This window comes from Neofelis nebulosa, chromosome 14 (genome assembly GCF_028018385.1).
Source record: "Neofelis nebulosa isolate mNeoNeb1 chromosome 14, mNeoNeb1.pri, whole genome shotgun sequence".
Lineage (NCBI taxonomy): Eukaryota > Metazoa > Chordata > Mammalia > Carnivora > Felidae > Neofelis > Neofelis nebulosa.
In genome coordinates, this window is record NC_080795.1 from 49,979,419 (window position 1) to 49,995,615 (window position 16,197).

A 16,197-nucleotide genomic window follows, 5' to 3' on the forward strand; every position below is an offset into this window, starting at 1 on the left:
GTATAAGCAGTGACTGACAAAACAAACTGGAATTCTGAGGCTATGGTTGATTTCTCTAAGCTTTTTTCCCTCTAGGATCCCATATTATAAAAGTCATTTACTTTGATGCCTCCCTGCTAGTTTGTAAATCTCTCATGGCTATCTTTTGTATGTGATAATGATAATAATGATATTAATGTCTCTTAGAGTTTTGCTATATGCCATGCTTCTATTGAAGGTATTATCTCCTTCCAATGACCTGCAGAGCTTGGTATTATTATTAGCATATCTACATTTTACTGACAGGAAACTGAGCCTCAGAGAGGTAAGGAACTTGTCCAAGGTCATTCAGACAGTATTGGCAGAGTTGAGATTTGAATCCAGTGACCCAGTTCTGCTCTGGATCCCATGCCCCTTAGCCACTGAGCCACACGTCCTGATCTATTACTTTATACAATAGTTATGTGGAGTACTTTTTTTTCTCTGTCCACTTAAGTCCTGAGTTACATTAGAGGAAGACATTTCTCGTTTAGCTTTGAGCACAGTATATGGCACCCAGTTGGCACTCAATAAATGCTTGGGTCATAAAGCAACAAAGCTACAGTTGACTCTTCCACTTCATTCGATTTCCAGTTTTTCACCAAGTTGTCAGGGAAAAGTTTTCCTTCTGGGGGAAAAAAAACCACCTTAAATCAGTTCCACTTTTGTTGTCATCATCTTGTATGAGGCTTTATCCCTGCAAATCGGACTTCACCAACAGTCTCCTGACCATTCTCTCAGACTCCAACCAGTCCTGCACACTCATTACCCTAAAGTCATCGAGCTTTCCCAAGTGATGAGCCCAGATGCAAGATTGAAACCCTCAGATCCCATGGTGACCAGGTCGGGGTAGAGCTCCGAGGCTAGTCACTGGTGGCCAAAAGCACCTTCCCAGGTGACAGGCAAGCAGTCCTGGTGTAGGGTTAGGTTGAAGGATTTTTTGGGATGTAGGACTTCCAGTGCTAAACCTGGGAAAGTTCTGGCCAAACCAAGACAAGTTGATTATGTTACATTCTCCTCACAGTCTCCAAATTCCTTTCACTACCACATACCCTACAAATAAAACCAGTTTCTACTTATGCCATGTAAAAATCAGGAAGCACAGAATAACACCAGCATTCTTCACAGAGCTAGAACAAACAATCCTAAAATCTGTATGGAACCAGAAAAGACCCTGAATAGCCAAAGTAATGTTGAAAAAGAAAACCAAAGCTGGAGGCATCACACTCTTGGACTTTAAGCTGTTTTACAAAGCTGTAATCATCAAAATTGCATGGCACTGGCACAAAAACAGACACTCAGATCAATGGAACAGAACAGAGAGCCCAGAAATGGACCCACAAATTTATGTCCAACTAATCTTTGACAAAGCAGGAAAGATTATCCAATGGAAACAAGATAGTCTCTTCAGCAAATGGTGTTGGGAAAACTGGACAGTGACATGCAGAAGAATGAACCTGGACCACTTTCTTACACCACGCACAAGAATAAGCTCAAAATGCATGAAAGACCTAAATGTGGAGACAGGAAACCATCAAAATACTAGAGAAGAAAACCTCTTTAACCTTGGCCGCAGCAACTTCCTAGTAGACATGTCTCCAGAGGCAAGGGAAATAAAAGCAAAAATGAACTATTGGTACCTCATCAAGATAAAAAAAAACCAAAAACAAACCAAAAAAACCCCTTCTGCACAGTGAAGGAAACAGTCAACAAAACTAAAAGGCAACCAATGGAATGGGAGTAGATATTTGCAAATGACATATCAGATAAAGGGTTAGTATCCAAAATCTATATAGAACTTACCAAACCCAACACTTGAAAAACAAATAATCCAGTGAAGAAATGTGCACAAGACGTGAACAGACACTTTTCCAAAGAAGACATCTAGATGGCTAATAGACACATGAAAAGATGCTCAACATCTTTCAAAGACACAATGAGATACCACCTTACTCCAGTCAGAATGGCTAAAATTAACAACTCAGGAAACAACAGATGTTGGCAAGAATGTGGAGAAAGGGGAACCCTTTTGCTCTGTGGTGGGAATGCAAACTGGTACAGCCACTCTGGAAAACAGTATGGAGGTTCCTCAAAAAATTAAAAATAGAACTCCCTATGACCCAGCAATTGCACTACGAGGTGTTTATCCAAAGGATATAGGAGTTTTGAAGGGGCACATGCACCCCAGTGTTTATAGCAGCACTATCCACAATAGCCAAAGTATGGAAAGGAGCCCAAATGCCCATCGATGGATGAATGGATAAAGGAGAGATATGTTATACACACACACACACACACACACACACACACACACACACAACGGAATACTACTCGGTGATCAAAAAGAATGAAATCTTGTCATTTGCAACAACGTGGATGGAACTAGAGTGTATTTTGCTAAGTGAAATAAGTCAGTCAGAGAAAGACAAATATACGATTTCACCCATACGTGGAATTTAAGAAACACCACAGATAAACATAGGGGAAGGGAAGGAAAAATAAGATAAAAACAGAGAGGGAGGCAAACCATAAGAGATTGTTAATTACAGAGAACAAACTGAGGGTTGCTAGAGGGGAGGTAGGTAGGCGGATGGGCTAAGTAGGTGATGGGCATTAAGGAGGGCACTTGTTGGGATGAGCACTGGGTGTCATACGTAAGTGATGAATCCCTGGATTCTACTCCTGCCTGAAACCAATACTACATTGCATGTTAACTAACCTGAAAAAAAAAGATGCAGATCAATTCAATCCTCATTCAAAGACATTCAATGGTGCTCTCTGCCGCAGGAAATCTATACTTCAACTAACATTCAAAGCCTTTGGCAGTCGGGCCAGGAGAGATCTTATCTTCAACTACCTGCCATCCTGACCCCTCTGCCCAGGCTCTCTGGTCCCTCGATCGCCCCTTGAATGTCTCTTTTCAATTTCCCCTTATTTAGCCCTGACTTCTTCATCTGGATAGCTTTATTGCCCCCGTCTATTTACCCAGAGCCACCTCAGGGGTTCAGTTAATTCAAAGTCTTTTCACGAGCCCAACCCAGCCTTCTGCGAGGTCTTGATGACCTCAAGTCAGGACAATTATTTTGACTCTTCCTTTGTGGAGGAGTGAAGCACACCAGACCCTGGTCACTTCTTGAACTGATGTGTTGAGCTGTTAATATTTTCCTCTTCCAAGAGTTATCGCTTCCCACACGAACCTCTTGTCTGCCCAAGCAGAATACAGCTTCTTTGATGGTAGGTATGGCACCTTATTTATGACCCCCATGGCACTCAGCAATGCCATTTCTTACACAGAGTGAGGGTGCAATAAATATATGTTTAAAGATAATTGATTACTACTGTCTTTCTTCCCCCACCACAGGAGGAATTCCACAACACTTGCACACAGATAAATGCTCCAATTTTTGTGTGTGTGGGGGTAAATTGCCTTCTCATTATTCTGCCTCCAGAATCTTAGCTTTCCTTAAATGCCTGGTAGAAGAATGGAACTGAGAGCAAAGTATGAACATTTCCCTCTGCTGGATGATGAGTATTGGCAAAACCACAGTGTGGAGGGATGGGGAGAAGGAAGACAGGAAGAAAATATCACAGAAAGGTAAAGAGGCATGCCTCGTGGCCCAGTCAGTTCACTGTACCATCTCAGATCAGGTCATGATTTTACAGTTCATGAGTTCGAGCCCCACATCAGGCTCCCTGCCATCACCACGGAGCCCACCTTGGAACCTCTGTCCCCTTCTCTCTTTGCCTCTCCCCCGCGTGCACGGGCACACGCGCGCGCTCTCTCTCTCTCTCAAAAATAAATAAAACATTTGAAAAAAAAAGAAATGTAAAGAAACGATTTTAATGAAATTTTGGAGAGACATAGAGCGTGCCAAACATAGGAAAAGACACAGAGAAAAGATGGCGAGGAAAGTGCTTCACACAGGAAATAAAGAAAACAAAAATAAAGCTGTCTATATTAGAGTATGGCCAGAGAAACAGGTGCAAAAGGGCCCAACACAAAGGCCAAGCTCTGCCCGGCGAGGGGCGGCCCGCCTGAGCCCCTCCAGAAGAGTGCTCCTGGGGGGCTCTGCACAGATGGCGGGCTTCACGTGCCTGTCTGGGGAGGCCCCTCATCGCCCAGACAGCACGCAGCCCCAGTTACAGGCCTGAAGGCAGGCACACTACACCGATGGAAAATTTCCTTCAGGCAACATAATCTCGGCATAAAAAACAATATTGATCCATTTGCCTCCCGGCCAAAAAGAAATCAAGTTAGACAAAGGAAATTAGGCAATAGGTTTAATATGACTCCAACTGCAATGGCAAAATCAACGTAACGTACCCTGACTCTCCTTCCTGAGCTCTCTCTGGTTTGCACAGGCCACTCTTTGGGGTGCGGGTGTGGGGGGGTGGCACTGAGAGGTGCTCGCAGGCACATGGGTATCTTTGAAACGAACAGGTCAACTGTCCTCTCATGTCCAAAGAATCCCGCTGCCAGCAAAACGTGCTGGGGAGTGATGTCCAGGAGTGCTGGCAGATTTACAGGGACCCATGTCACACACCGGCCAAGTGTGTGCTCGTCACCGAGGACAGAGCATGCAATCTGCTGCCCTGCAGAACACTGAGGTAGCTCTGACCTTGGATTCACAGGCAGACGGGCAGCTCACTCAGCACACCCAGCTCATCACTCTGCATTTATATATGGTGAGAGAGAGGAAATCTTTCTGGAAGTGACAGCTAATACCTGGAATGTTGGACTCACAACTCAAAAATCAGTGACTGCAGCTAGAAATAAAGCCATCACCTCTCTACTAGCCCTGCATGTGCTACCGTGGGTAAAAAGTGAGATTATACTTCATTTGCTTTGTCTTCAGCTGCCTCCTGGGCTCTCTGGAGCATGGCAGGGGCCCAATATACTGTTCTTAATAACTGAGCAAATGAATGTGGGACAAGATAAAATATAATGGGGACAAATGGAAAATTCTGCATTTAGTTACAAAAATCAAGCCATTTCATATGCTTCTACTGGCAAAATTTGACAGCATTTGATGCCAAGGAAATCAGGGACTAGATGCTTGTCCTTGAGAAGCTCTGACACATGTACATAAGGATGTACACAGTGTCTGGGATAGTGAGAGACTGCAAATGACCTAAATGTCCTTGAGCAAGAGAATATATAATTAATTATGCTGTATTCATAGACAGAACACTATATAGCAGTGAAACTGAATGAAAAACCTACGTATTTCGACATGGATAAGTCCCAGAAAGACAGTACTGAGAACACTGCACAATAATACACATAGTGCAATAAATTCATATAAAGCTAAAAATACACAAAATTATATAATTATATATATGTATATATATGTGTATATATATGTATATATATGTATGTATATATGTATGTATATATATGTATATATATATGTATACATATATATACATATACATGTATACGTATATATATGTGTGTATGTGTATATATATATATATATATATATATATATATATATATATAAAACAGCTTGGGACTGCATCTGTATATAGTAAAAATAGAAAGAAATGCATGGGAGTAATAAACATCAAATACAGGACCCAAGGTGGTTGTTGGGAGTGAATACAAGGGCATTATTTTTTGTACTTTCTCTTTATATTAAATTTTGCATCTTCTAAAAATTATGGTCATTATAAATTACTGTCTCTTCAAGTGGACTTAAAAGTATAATATAGAAAAAATCCATTTAATATAATCCTAGTCATTTTAACATAAACATCAGAGACGAAGACCCAATACAAGTTTTTAAATTAGCGACTGCACAAATGTGATAAAATATTGGAACTTCATGCAATGGTTTACATTTCGCTGTTTGTTTGTTTTTTTAAGTTTTTTTATTTATATTGAGAGAGAGATAAAGCATGAGCAGGGAGGAGCAGAGAGAGAGAGAGAGGAGAGAGAGAATCCCAAGCAGGCTCCATGCTGTCAGTGCAGAGCTGGACAGGGCTTGATATCACGAGAGGTGATATCGTGACCTGAGCCGAAACCAGGAGTTGGACACTTAACCGACTAAGCCACCTAGGTGCGCCCCGCATTTCACTGTTTTTAACCTGCAAATGGCAATTTCATAAGGTGTTATTGCAAAAAAATGTAACAAAGGAAATGCAAAGTTTTACATTTAGTATAAAACTAATTAGCTCACATGTTCCTGCTCTGGTGCTATTCCAGGCAGAATCATGTGCAGTTCTGAGACTCACATCTTTGTAGGACAGGGACAAGTGTGTGTCAAGAGAAGGGTGAATAGAAGTGTGGTCAGGACATTGGGAGTCTGCTAATCAAGGACCTAAGGATCTACTGAGGAACTGAGAAAGCTTATTTGGTGATGGGAAAGCTTACTGGAGGCCAATGACTTTCTCTAAATGTTTGAATGAATGAACTATCTTATGAGAGCACAGATATATTCTGCATAGTTCCAGAGGCAAACAGTTGAGGAGCACAACAGAGGTAATTTTTAATGGAACCAAAGGAAGAACATCTTAACAGTTATAGCTATCCCAGAGAGAACTGAATGGTTTAGTTAGGTAGTAACTTCTCTAAAAATAGTAGTAATCAAGCAAGGCCATAGAGAACTCTGAGGAGTTAGCTGGATATTATGAGTTCCAAAGCCCTCTCCAATTCTATGAGAACCAGTGGTTCTCAAACTTGGGTGTGCATCAGAATCCCCTGGGGTATTTGTTAAAACCCACGGAGTTTCTGAGGCAACAGGTCTGGGTGGTACTTGAGAATTTGCATTTCTAATAAATTCCTAAATGATGTTGAAGTTGCTGGTCTTTGAGAACATGTGCTCTTAAAAAGAAGAGGTAGATAAGCTTCAGTTAAATTTTTTGGAGTTTTTTTTTTTTTCCAAGCCATTAGAAAAGACTGCCTCTCCCTACACCACTCACTGCCTCCAAATAGACTTCCACAGTGGTCCTCTTCTGATGGGAAGGGCATATTTAAATGGATGCTTTCTCCAAAGTCCTTTGTAAAAAGCCATGGCTCTTTGCTGTGCCTTAAGAATATAAGGACCCTGGGATTCTCTCCAGGTACTGACATTATATTTCTTTTGATCCATTTTCATTTCGTCTTCTGTTTCCTCCATAGCCAAGATTCCCATGTTTTTAAGATAAGTGGCCAGAATTAAGAGTGAGTCTGGGCCAAAACCAGAATTGTTTGACCCACAAAAAGATCCAACCTAGCTTAGGCCATATTCCTGGCCAGATCTGGCAATGCTGCTGGCCACTGAGTCTGGAATGCATCTTGGCCAAGCACTGCTTTGGGGAAGGAGAAGGTAGAAGTGCCAAGAATTCTCTGGTTTGTTTGTTTGTTTAACTCAAAGGGAAGAAATGTAAGACCAATCTTAAACCAGTTCAAGGAACAGATAATAAACAAAGCCTAACCAAAATTTTTAAATCACACATTTGTTCATTGGCCCAAGACCATTATTAGTATCTGGTTTATTCATTCAACAAATAATTACTGAGTTCCTAGATGTGGTCTCCTGGCACTGCTTTGAGACTTAGGGATGCAGCTGTAAATAAGAGGGACAAATGCCAAAGACAGGAAAATAGATAATATATGTTGGGCAGGAAGAACAATATAGCAGGTGCTTAGTTGGAAGAGCCTATGCCTTTCACACAACCCCCTCCCCTTGATGCTTATTCTTTTCCAAATCCTAATGCTTAAAATAAACTGTGCTTACTCTGGCAAAGGCAAATGATCAATGATAGAATGGGTTACTGTGATCTGTTCCTAAGCTGATTTTCTTTTATAATTAGGAAAAAATGCCACTAATAGTAGTGAAGTCCCTGGAAATCATTTTCTAGTTCACTTGAAAAGTTCAGTTGCATAAGAACATGTTTAAATAAACAAGTTGGAATAAACAGTGGTTAAAATTTTACCCATCTGTAATCAGCAAAACTAGGGTTTTTTTTAATGCGTAGTCAAAGCCTTTTTTTTTTTGAAGCACAAAGGTGTTTTTTTTAAAGCCTCTTCCGAAGGCCACAGAATAAATGTTAGGTGATTTGTTGGAATGGTTTCACAGCAAACAACTTTTCAAAGGAGTCACCTCTGGGGCCACTGAAGAGTTCTGCTTTAATCAGGTTATCTCAGCCAGAAGAACTCATCCAAGCTTCTCCATTTTAGTCATTCTTGGTGAAAATTAGAAGTGTGCATGAAGTACAAGAGATGGACTTTCACATGAAATAGAATTCTAGTGACTTTTGGTCATGTCTGAATTAGGTCACTACTGCAAGGACTTGTGAATCACAACTGGAGCTGATCACAGCTTCCACTTATTCAATAAATTGACTGCCACTGACCACCTACCACTACATCGTCAGCAGGTAAGCCAAGAACCGCTGAACATTAATCATGTACTAAGCGCTTTAATTATTTTGTGTTTTGTTTTTTCATTATACTATCTTAGATACGCATGACAATGCTATAAAATAAATATCACCACCATCATCATCATCGTCATCCCCATTTTACAAATAAAGAGACTGAAATTCAGAAAAATTAGGTCACAATTCCCAAGGTCCCGTCTAGTTACTAAGAGGCAGGGTAGGAGTTAAACCCCAAAGCCTTTCTCTTTACACTCTCCTTCTGCTCCTGCCCCCCAAGGAACCAGGAAGATGGGCAGGATTTTGTGTGGATTAGCAAAAGACAATTATTCCTCAAGATACTGTGCCATGATCCGTGGGAAAATGACCATAAGTACTACATACAGCTATGGTCACTGCTATGACCGTAGCATGTGAAGGGTGCCCCTGGAGTGGTGCAAAGCACAGCCTGCACAACCTTAACCTGACGCCATGAATGTATGCGAGGCAACACAGTGAAAAATCATGGCATAAACTGCCATTTCCACCTGCATGCCTGGTCTGAGACCTGGGCCCCCACTCTTTCCTCCCACACATATGCACTGCCATGGTGTGCGTTTGGGAACCGAGGGAGGAGTTAGTCATAAACACTCTTAGAAACGGGCGTTAAAAGCAGAGTCATCAGGCTGACCGACGCTTATAAGCAGAAACGCAGCTGCTGTGTTCATGTGCACATCTGTGCAAGTATGTGTGTGTGTGCAGACTTCTTTTGAGGAGCAGGAAGACTAAAGGTCAAATCATACACAGTGTGCAACTTCAGGGGAAAATGCCTAAGGTTTCCGTGAAACAGTCACTGATAATATAGCTATAATCATAAGCCGCCACTATTTGCCAACGGGCACCTTACTCCTTATCTCTTCTTTGTCCCCACACCCACAGCCCAATTACCCAAGGATGAAATAGCCATTCTCACCCCACTTTCCTGCACACACAACGCCCCCTCCAGAATCCAGGGGGCACTTTCACAGGCGGCAAGTTATTCCTCTTCACTGAATATACAGTAAAATTCATTCATCTCTATCGTTGCTGAGAAAGGGAAGGAAATTAAGCAGGAAGGACAGCACAATGCCTTTACGAATGGTGTATTCAAGGTCAAAGCCTACTATAATTGAGTTAAAAAATAATAAATGAAAATAGCTGTGAGCAAAATATGCCTGCTTTGCAGAATACGGTCCAGCTAGAAGTCTTCATTAAATGTTCCAGTGCGCACAATGTGTTAGCTATGCGTATGTGTGCTGGAGATTCTGCGAGATATCCTGTAGCTCATAAATACTGAAAAGGGACAGTTGCCATAGTAACTAAGTGCTATTTAATGAATACCGAAGAACCGAAGCTCATAGGATAGTCTTAAATTGCCGGAACGTGAGTTACTGCTGCTGCTGGGAGCTTGCAAGTAACTTACGTGCCATCCTCTCTAACACGATTTTTTAACAAGTTGGCTGATTTGACTGGTCTCTGTCTTGACCACATGACACGGCCAGATTCTCTCTTGACTCCGCATGAAAATCCTACCCCTGGTTTCTTCCCCTTGACTCTAAGTACCAAAACATTCTACAGAAACGAGCCATACATTTAGATAAGGAATGTGTCCTGAAATTGGAATCTTTGACCCGAGTAGTGACGCGTTGGGACACATACCTCTGTCACAAGCAATAGACACTGGTTCAGTGAGCCATCAAGCTGAATACAGCAGATTCTTTTTACTTCTGGAAAAGGTGGACGCTCCATATGCACCAAATGCAGTTTGTTTTTATTGTGCAATGACACAGAAGAACCACCGCAGTTGATTTTTGTGAGAACTTTGTACAGGCTAGTAACATCTTAGGTCATCTTGCATTAGGATGTCCAAACCTTCTCTACAGACCCCCAATTCCCTCTCACCATCCATCCCACATGTCAGATTTCTCATCCTGGAATCATCGGGCTTTTCACAGGTTTAAAAAAAAAAACAACACAAAAAACATGGCTGCACTGCCTTTTCTTGGCTCTGGTCGCCCTCGGTAACTATAATGCGGCTCATTTTTAAGGTTACAGATTGTGTCGCAAGCATACTTACTTCTACATGCCATTAATAAATAATGAGAATTTAGAGAAAGGGGGAAACATCTATGTACCATGAAGCCAAAAATCATTAGCAAACACATCCATTCTCCAGAGGCTGGCTTGTTCTTGCATAACCAACACCTCAACTGGCCTCGTTGGGTCTCAGTGTGGGCTGTGGGGGCCCCCTTCAGGGTCTGGGGTGAAATGCATGCTGCTCTCATTTGAGATGCTAACTAGTCAGCTGGGCAATTGTTTTTGCTAAAACCTTTCAAGAAAATTTCAAAGGAAAATTCTGGCCAACCTCTAATGGTGTGGTCAGACAGAAAGCCCTCACATCACCAGGCTTCAGCTAATATTTAAACCAGGTAGGTAAAATAAAAGGCAGTGTCATTCAAGAAAAAAAAAAAACAAAACCTACAGATAGATCCATTTTATTCATTGGATTCAACAATGCTTTCCACCAGATGAGCTCTGTTTATAATTGCCTCTGTCTGTAATGAACAACATGAAAGCTGGAGACAGGCAGCCCATGACCCCCTCACCTCCCTACTTGCTTCCACGACCTGAACCTGTTCTCTTTCTCACATAAGTTAAGGCCAGCCTTAACTGTCTCCTCCCAGACTCCCCCAGCACTGCCTTGGTTTACCTTGTCTCCATGTTTAGTCTTGACACTCAGGGCCAATGTGGTCCCATGCCAATGACAGTGCTAAGGTGAGAATGATCTTTGAACTTCTTGCTCCTGATATTCTTAACCCATTCCTGCTAAGACTGAGAGTATTTGACTTTGTATCTCATCCCCTCTCCTTCCACTGCCAGCTTCCTAAAAGCAGGGCCTGGCTCTGACACAGTCTGGACCCTCGTGTCTGGCTCATGGTGGTGCTCCCATGATGAGTGGCCGTGGGAATGAAGAAATGCAGTAAGGAAACTGTATTCACTTCATTTTCTTCTCTATAAGAGCTGCTTAACAAGCTAATTGCTCCCAACTTCAAAAATGAAAAAGACACAGAGAAAATAAGACCAGTGAAGCAATTCTTCCTCCTCTCCTTGGGAGATCCTTTCTACTCACATTCACCTTCATTCATTCAACAATCATTTATTGATAACTTGCAATAAGTTAAAAGCATAAGGTGAGGAAATGCTGCTCTTTGTACTTTTCCTTTCACTGTAATCGTTGCTGAATAGAATCTTTCCAACTTTCCCTCATGTCATTTCTTTATTTTTCACCAGTTACCTTAAGATATAATTGACACAGGGGTGCCTGGGTGGCTCAGCTGGTTAAGCATCAACTCTTGGTTTTGGCTCAGGTCATGATCTCCCAGTTCCTGAGTTCGAGCTCCACATTGGGCTCTGCTCTGACAGCACGGAGCCTGCTTGAGATTCTCTCTCTGCCCCTCCTCTGCCTGCATTCTCAATCTCTCTCTCAACATAAATAAACATGAAAAAATGTATAACTGACATGTAACATAGTATGAATTTAAGGTGACTTGATACACTTACATAGTGCAAAACGCTTACCACCAAGCATGAGCTGACCCCACCATCCTGTAACATAATTGCCACTTCCTTTTCATGGTAAGAACGTTTAAGATCTACTCTCTTGGGAACTTTAAGTGTATAAGGCACTTGCAGCCATTTCTTAATTACACGAATCTTGCATGCAGTGTGGAAGGCTGGATCCATCTTGCTTGCCCGTTCAACATTTATTGTGCTTCTACTCTGTGCTGAACTGGGCCAGGCCCTGAAGATATAGAATCAATTAAGACATAAAACTAGAGGGGTGCCTGGGTGGCTCAGTCAGTTAAGCATCCAACTCTTGATTTCAGCTCAGGTCATGATCTCACAGTTCATGGGATTGAGCTCCAAGTTGGGTTCTGAGCTGACAGCTCAGAGTCTCCTTGGGGTTCTGTCTTTCCCTCTCTCTCTGCCCCAACCCACTCGTGTTCGCTCTCTCTCTCTCTCTCTCAAAATAAACTTATAAAACCACATAAAACTAGAGCATAATTCTCCACTCCCTAAGTGTGAGCTGTGCAGTGACTTCCTTCTACAAAGTACAATATGGGAGGGGGGAAAATGAGTAAATTGTACAGCCAGCAGATCCAGGCCAACATCAGCAGTGACAGTCGTGTTGATAGCATATATCCTTCAAAGGATGGGATGAAAATGGCACTCTATACCCATAACCCAAGGCTAATAATGAGAAAAACACCAGAAAAACCGTAATAGAGAGACATTCTACAAAATGCCTGACCAGTACTCCTCAAAACTTTCAAGGTCATCAAAAACAAGTTGGAGAAACTCATGGACCACTGGAGCCTAAGGAACCATGATGACTGAATGCCATGTGGTATCCTAGATGGGATCCGGAATAGGAAAAAGGAAATTAGGTAAAATCTAAGGAAGCCTCAAAGTATGGGCTCTAATTAATAGTAAAATATCAGTATTGGTTTATTAATTATAACAAATACACCAGAGGGATATAAGATAATAATAACGGAAACCGAGTGTGGGGTATATGGGAACTCTCTGTGCTAGCTTTGCAATTTTTATGTAAATCTAAAGCTATTCTGAAATAAAACATTGATCTTAAAGACTGAATTCTACTTCAAGAATGTTAATGAGGGAGAAAGACAGCGAGTAAGGACTGTGGTCTGGTACTGTACGTGGGTGTGCAGGATTCAGTGAGCTCAGTCTGCAAGGTGGGAAGAGGCAGACGCAGACAGGGGCAGGGCAGCAGCTAAGGATAGTGGGAAGCTACGGGTGCTGTACGGGCAGTTAGAGAAGGCTAAAAATATTGTTGTGCACCAGAAAGGTCCTCGTTGAGGTCATCAGCATAAATTTTGGTCAGGAACAGCCAGCCCAGATGAGCAACTTTCTCATAACAACCAGGCCAGGAATAGAGGGAGCCGGAGCTATGACTGACCTAGATAAGGAATCCGCATACCATTCCCACAAAATTCTCTCTTTTGATAGGAAGCACAATAAACACACTTTCTCTTTGTTCAAATATTCTTGCAGATTCGTTATTCTGTGAAGCTCCCTCTTCAAACACCCCTTCTCTCCTGTTTCCCACATTCTGCAATTTTCACATTGAAAAGGATGAATAATGATAGTGCAAAAAAAAATGGGGGGGGGTGGCTTACAGAAAATTCTTAAACTAAAGGGTTGGAGAAGCAAGGAGAAGTCAAAGAAATCCAAAGGGGGCTGGATCATTTCAGTATATCCTGCCAAGTAAAGATAACATTTCCCCATTTTTTAAAAGGACAGCAAAATGCAAAAGAAAAGCAAATGAACAAACAAACGTCTCCAGTTTTTAAAAAGAATCTGAGGGTCAGAGAACCCAGTGGTTCACCGACCTCCCTGGTCACCTCAGGAGAACAGCCGTGACCACCTGAAAATGAAGACTGAAGCAAGAAACGACACCAGCTAAACTAGATAAATAGGAAGTAACCAAAACAACACAAATCTTGTCTCTGTGGAGTGCCTTCTTGATTTACAACACATTTTTGCATAAATTATCTCATGGGATTCTAACAAAAAATCTTACGAGGTAGGCTTAACAATTATTAATAATCTCATTTTACAAATGAGACAGAGGCTATTCAGGAACCCTAACTAACCTGCCTGGGTCCCCAGCTTGGCACTGATGGAGCTGTGACCAGCACCTACTCAGCAGGCTCTTAGGCTGCGCTGTTTTTAAAAGTTTTTTTTTTTTTTAATGTTTTATTTTATTTTTGAGAGACAGAGACAGAGTGTGAGCAGGGGAAGGGCAGAGAGAGAGAGTGGGAGAGGGAGACACAGAATCCAAAGCAGGCTCCAAGCTCCAAGCTGTCAGCACAGAGCCCGACGCGGGGTTCGAACCCACAAACTCTGAGATCGTGACCCGAGCTGCAGTTGGATGCTTAACCGACTGAGCCACCCAGGCACCCCTGTGTTGTTTCTATGTAGCCCTGTGCCCAGGCATGCGCAGTAAGCAGACGTAGGTAAAGAGGACATTGAGCTAATAATTAAACGCCAATATGTATCTTTATCTCAAAAGATTTGTATATGAAAATGTAAATAGTTAATTTCCTGCTATCATGACCGCTATAAAGTGAAGGACAAACATCAAATAAGAAAATTAAAGACTTGATAAGAGAGATAGAAAGAAACTTAAAAGCACAGAAACTTTTTAGTTTGACCTTAGGCTAGAAATGAGGGGCAGCAAGCAGGTAATATATAGACCTGAAAAAATAAGAAGTAAACATCTGGCTCATTAAGCGCTATTCTGCAACAACTGAATAGGAAAGGAAGGACAAAACAATGTTACAGAAATCAGCAACTAAAAGTTGTGCGAAAGTGCTCTAAATTTATATCGTCTGAAAACATGACTCAAAGAGACATAATCACAGCCTATAAATATCCACCGAGCAACAATATATGTGGAAATAAAGTAAGTGAATTATTCACACCCATAGGTTTGGATCATTTCTCTTTGTCCAGTTGTCTAAGGAAGACAATGCTCTACCCCTGAGCTGGTGTCACCCTCACAGATTAAAACAGCCAAGGATATGCTTAAGGTGAATCCTGCCAGAGAGAGCCAGGTGCAGGGTTAAAAAGAACCACAGGAATGGCCTCCCATGGTTCTTCACTCTGTTAGACACTGGATCACTCAATTGATGATTTTCATTTCTCCCTCACTTTTGAAAATGAATACAGAATAGAATCAAATCCAGGAAGTCTCTTCGTGACTGGACCACTTGATTGGAAGAAAAAACGGAACATGAACAAACAAGTATGGTATAAAGTGCTCTCTGCTTTGGCATTAGGAGATAGCATGGTACCAAATCTCCTGAAAGACCTAAAAGTTTGCAAAGTCAAAGACACTGGATCAAGGATCCCTGTATCAAACCTGTCATGGACGCCCTTGTGCTAAGGTCTTCCCATTGCCGTAAGGGGGAGTCCCGTTTGTTTTACCTTGAGATCACGTTTTAGATACAAAAATATGTTTTTAAACCACGGAGAACTGTGCAAATAGAAATGGTTGCAAATTAATATCATTATTAGGACTCGCCCAGATGCAATGCTTCAAAAACACCATTTCTCACAAATATTTTTCTGCATGATAGTGTTCTTCCTTTTGAAATTTTCGAGGTTTCCTGATTAAGTCTCATCATCTCCATAAGCCACAAATCATTTCAAAAGACCTATCTGTCCCAGTACTTGGGGGCAATCAAAACCGTTTGAATCACAGCAGAAATGATGCTGGGCGGGTCCCTGCTGGGTGTACAAGAGCGTGAGTAGAGTGACATTTAAGACACCAGGAGCTCTCTAAACACAGCATGCTCAATTTGTCCGCAAACCAACCCAAGACCAAGCAATTTTTTTCCCTTTGTCTCCCCAAGGACATTTTTTTTTTCTAGTCTAGTAGAGAAGCTGCTCCAAATGTGAGTTTATTTGTCATCATTTCTTCTGCGTAGAGAGGGGCCTAGATGATTTGACAACCAGATATTTTGTCCTTAAGTAAGCAATAGTTCCTTGTTAATATCATAGCAACAAAGACCCTGAGTTGTTCCTCGTTGGCATCTTAGGACATCGTCTTAAATAAGATGTTCGTACCACCATGCCCTGCACTGCTTGACTGTAAACCAGAAACAAGATGGTACACATTCAGTACAGGCTGCTTGCAATGACTATGGATGGCCAGTGGTGTGAACTGGTGCTTGGGTTCTGAGGGAATCCCCAGAGAGTGCTAAA

At 41.8% G+C, this 16,197-nt stretch overlaps 1 protein-coding gene across 2 annotated transcripts in view; it reads right to left on the reverse strand.

Moving 5' to 3' along the window:
* Positions 1 to 16,197, reverse strand: part of DPYS (dihydropyrimidinase) — an 80,910-nt gene that overhangs the window by 26,151 nt on the left and 38,562 nt on the right. The gene's annotated exons all lie outside the window — the stretch shown is intronic.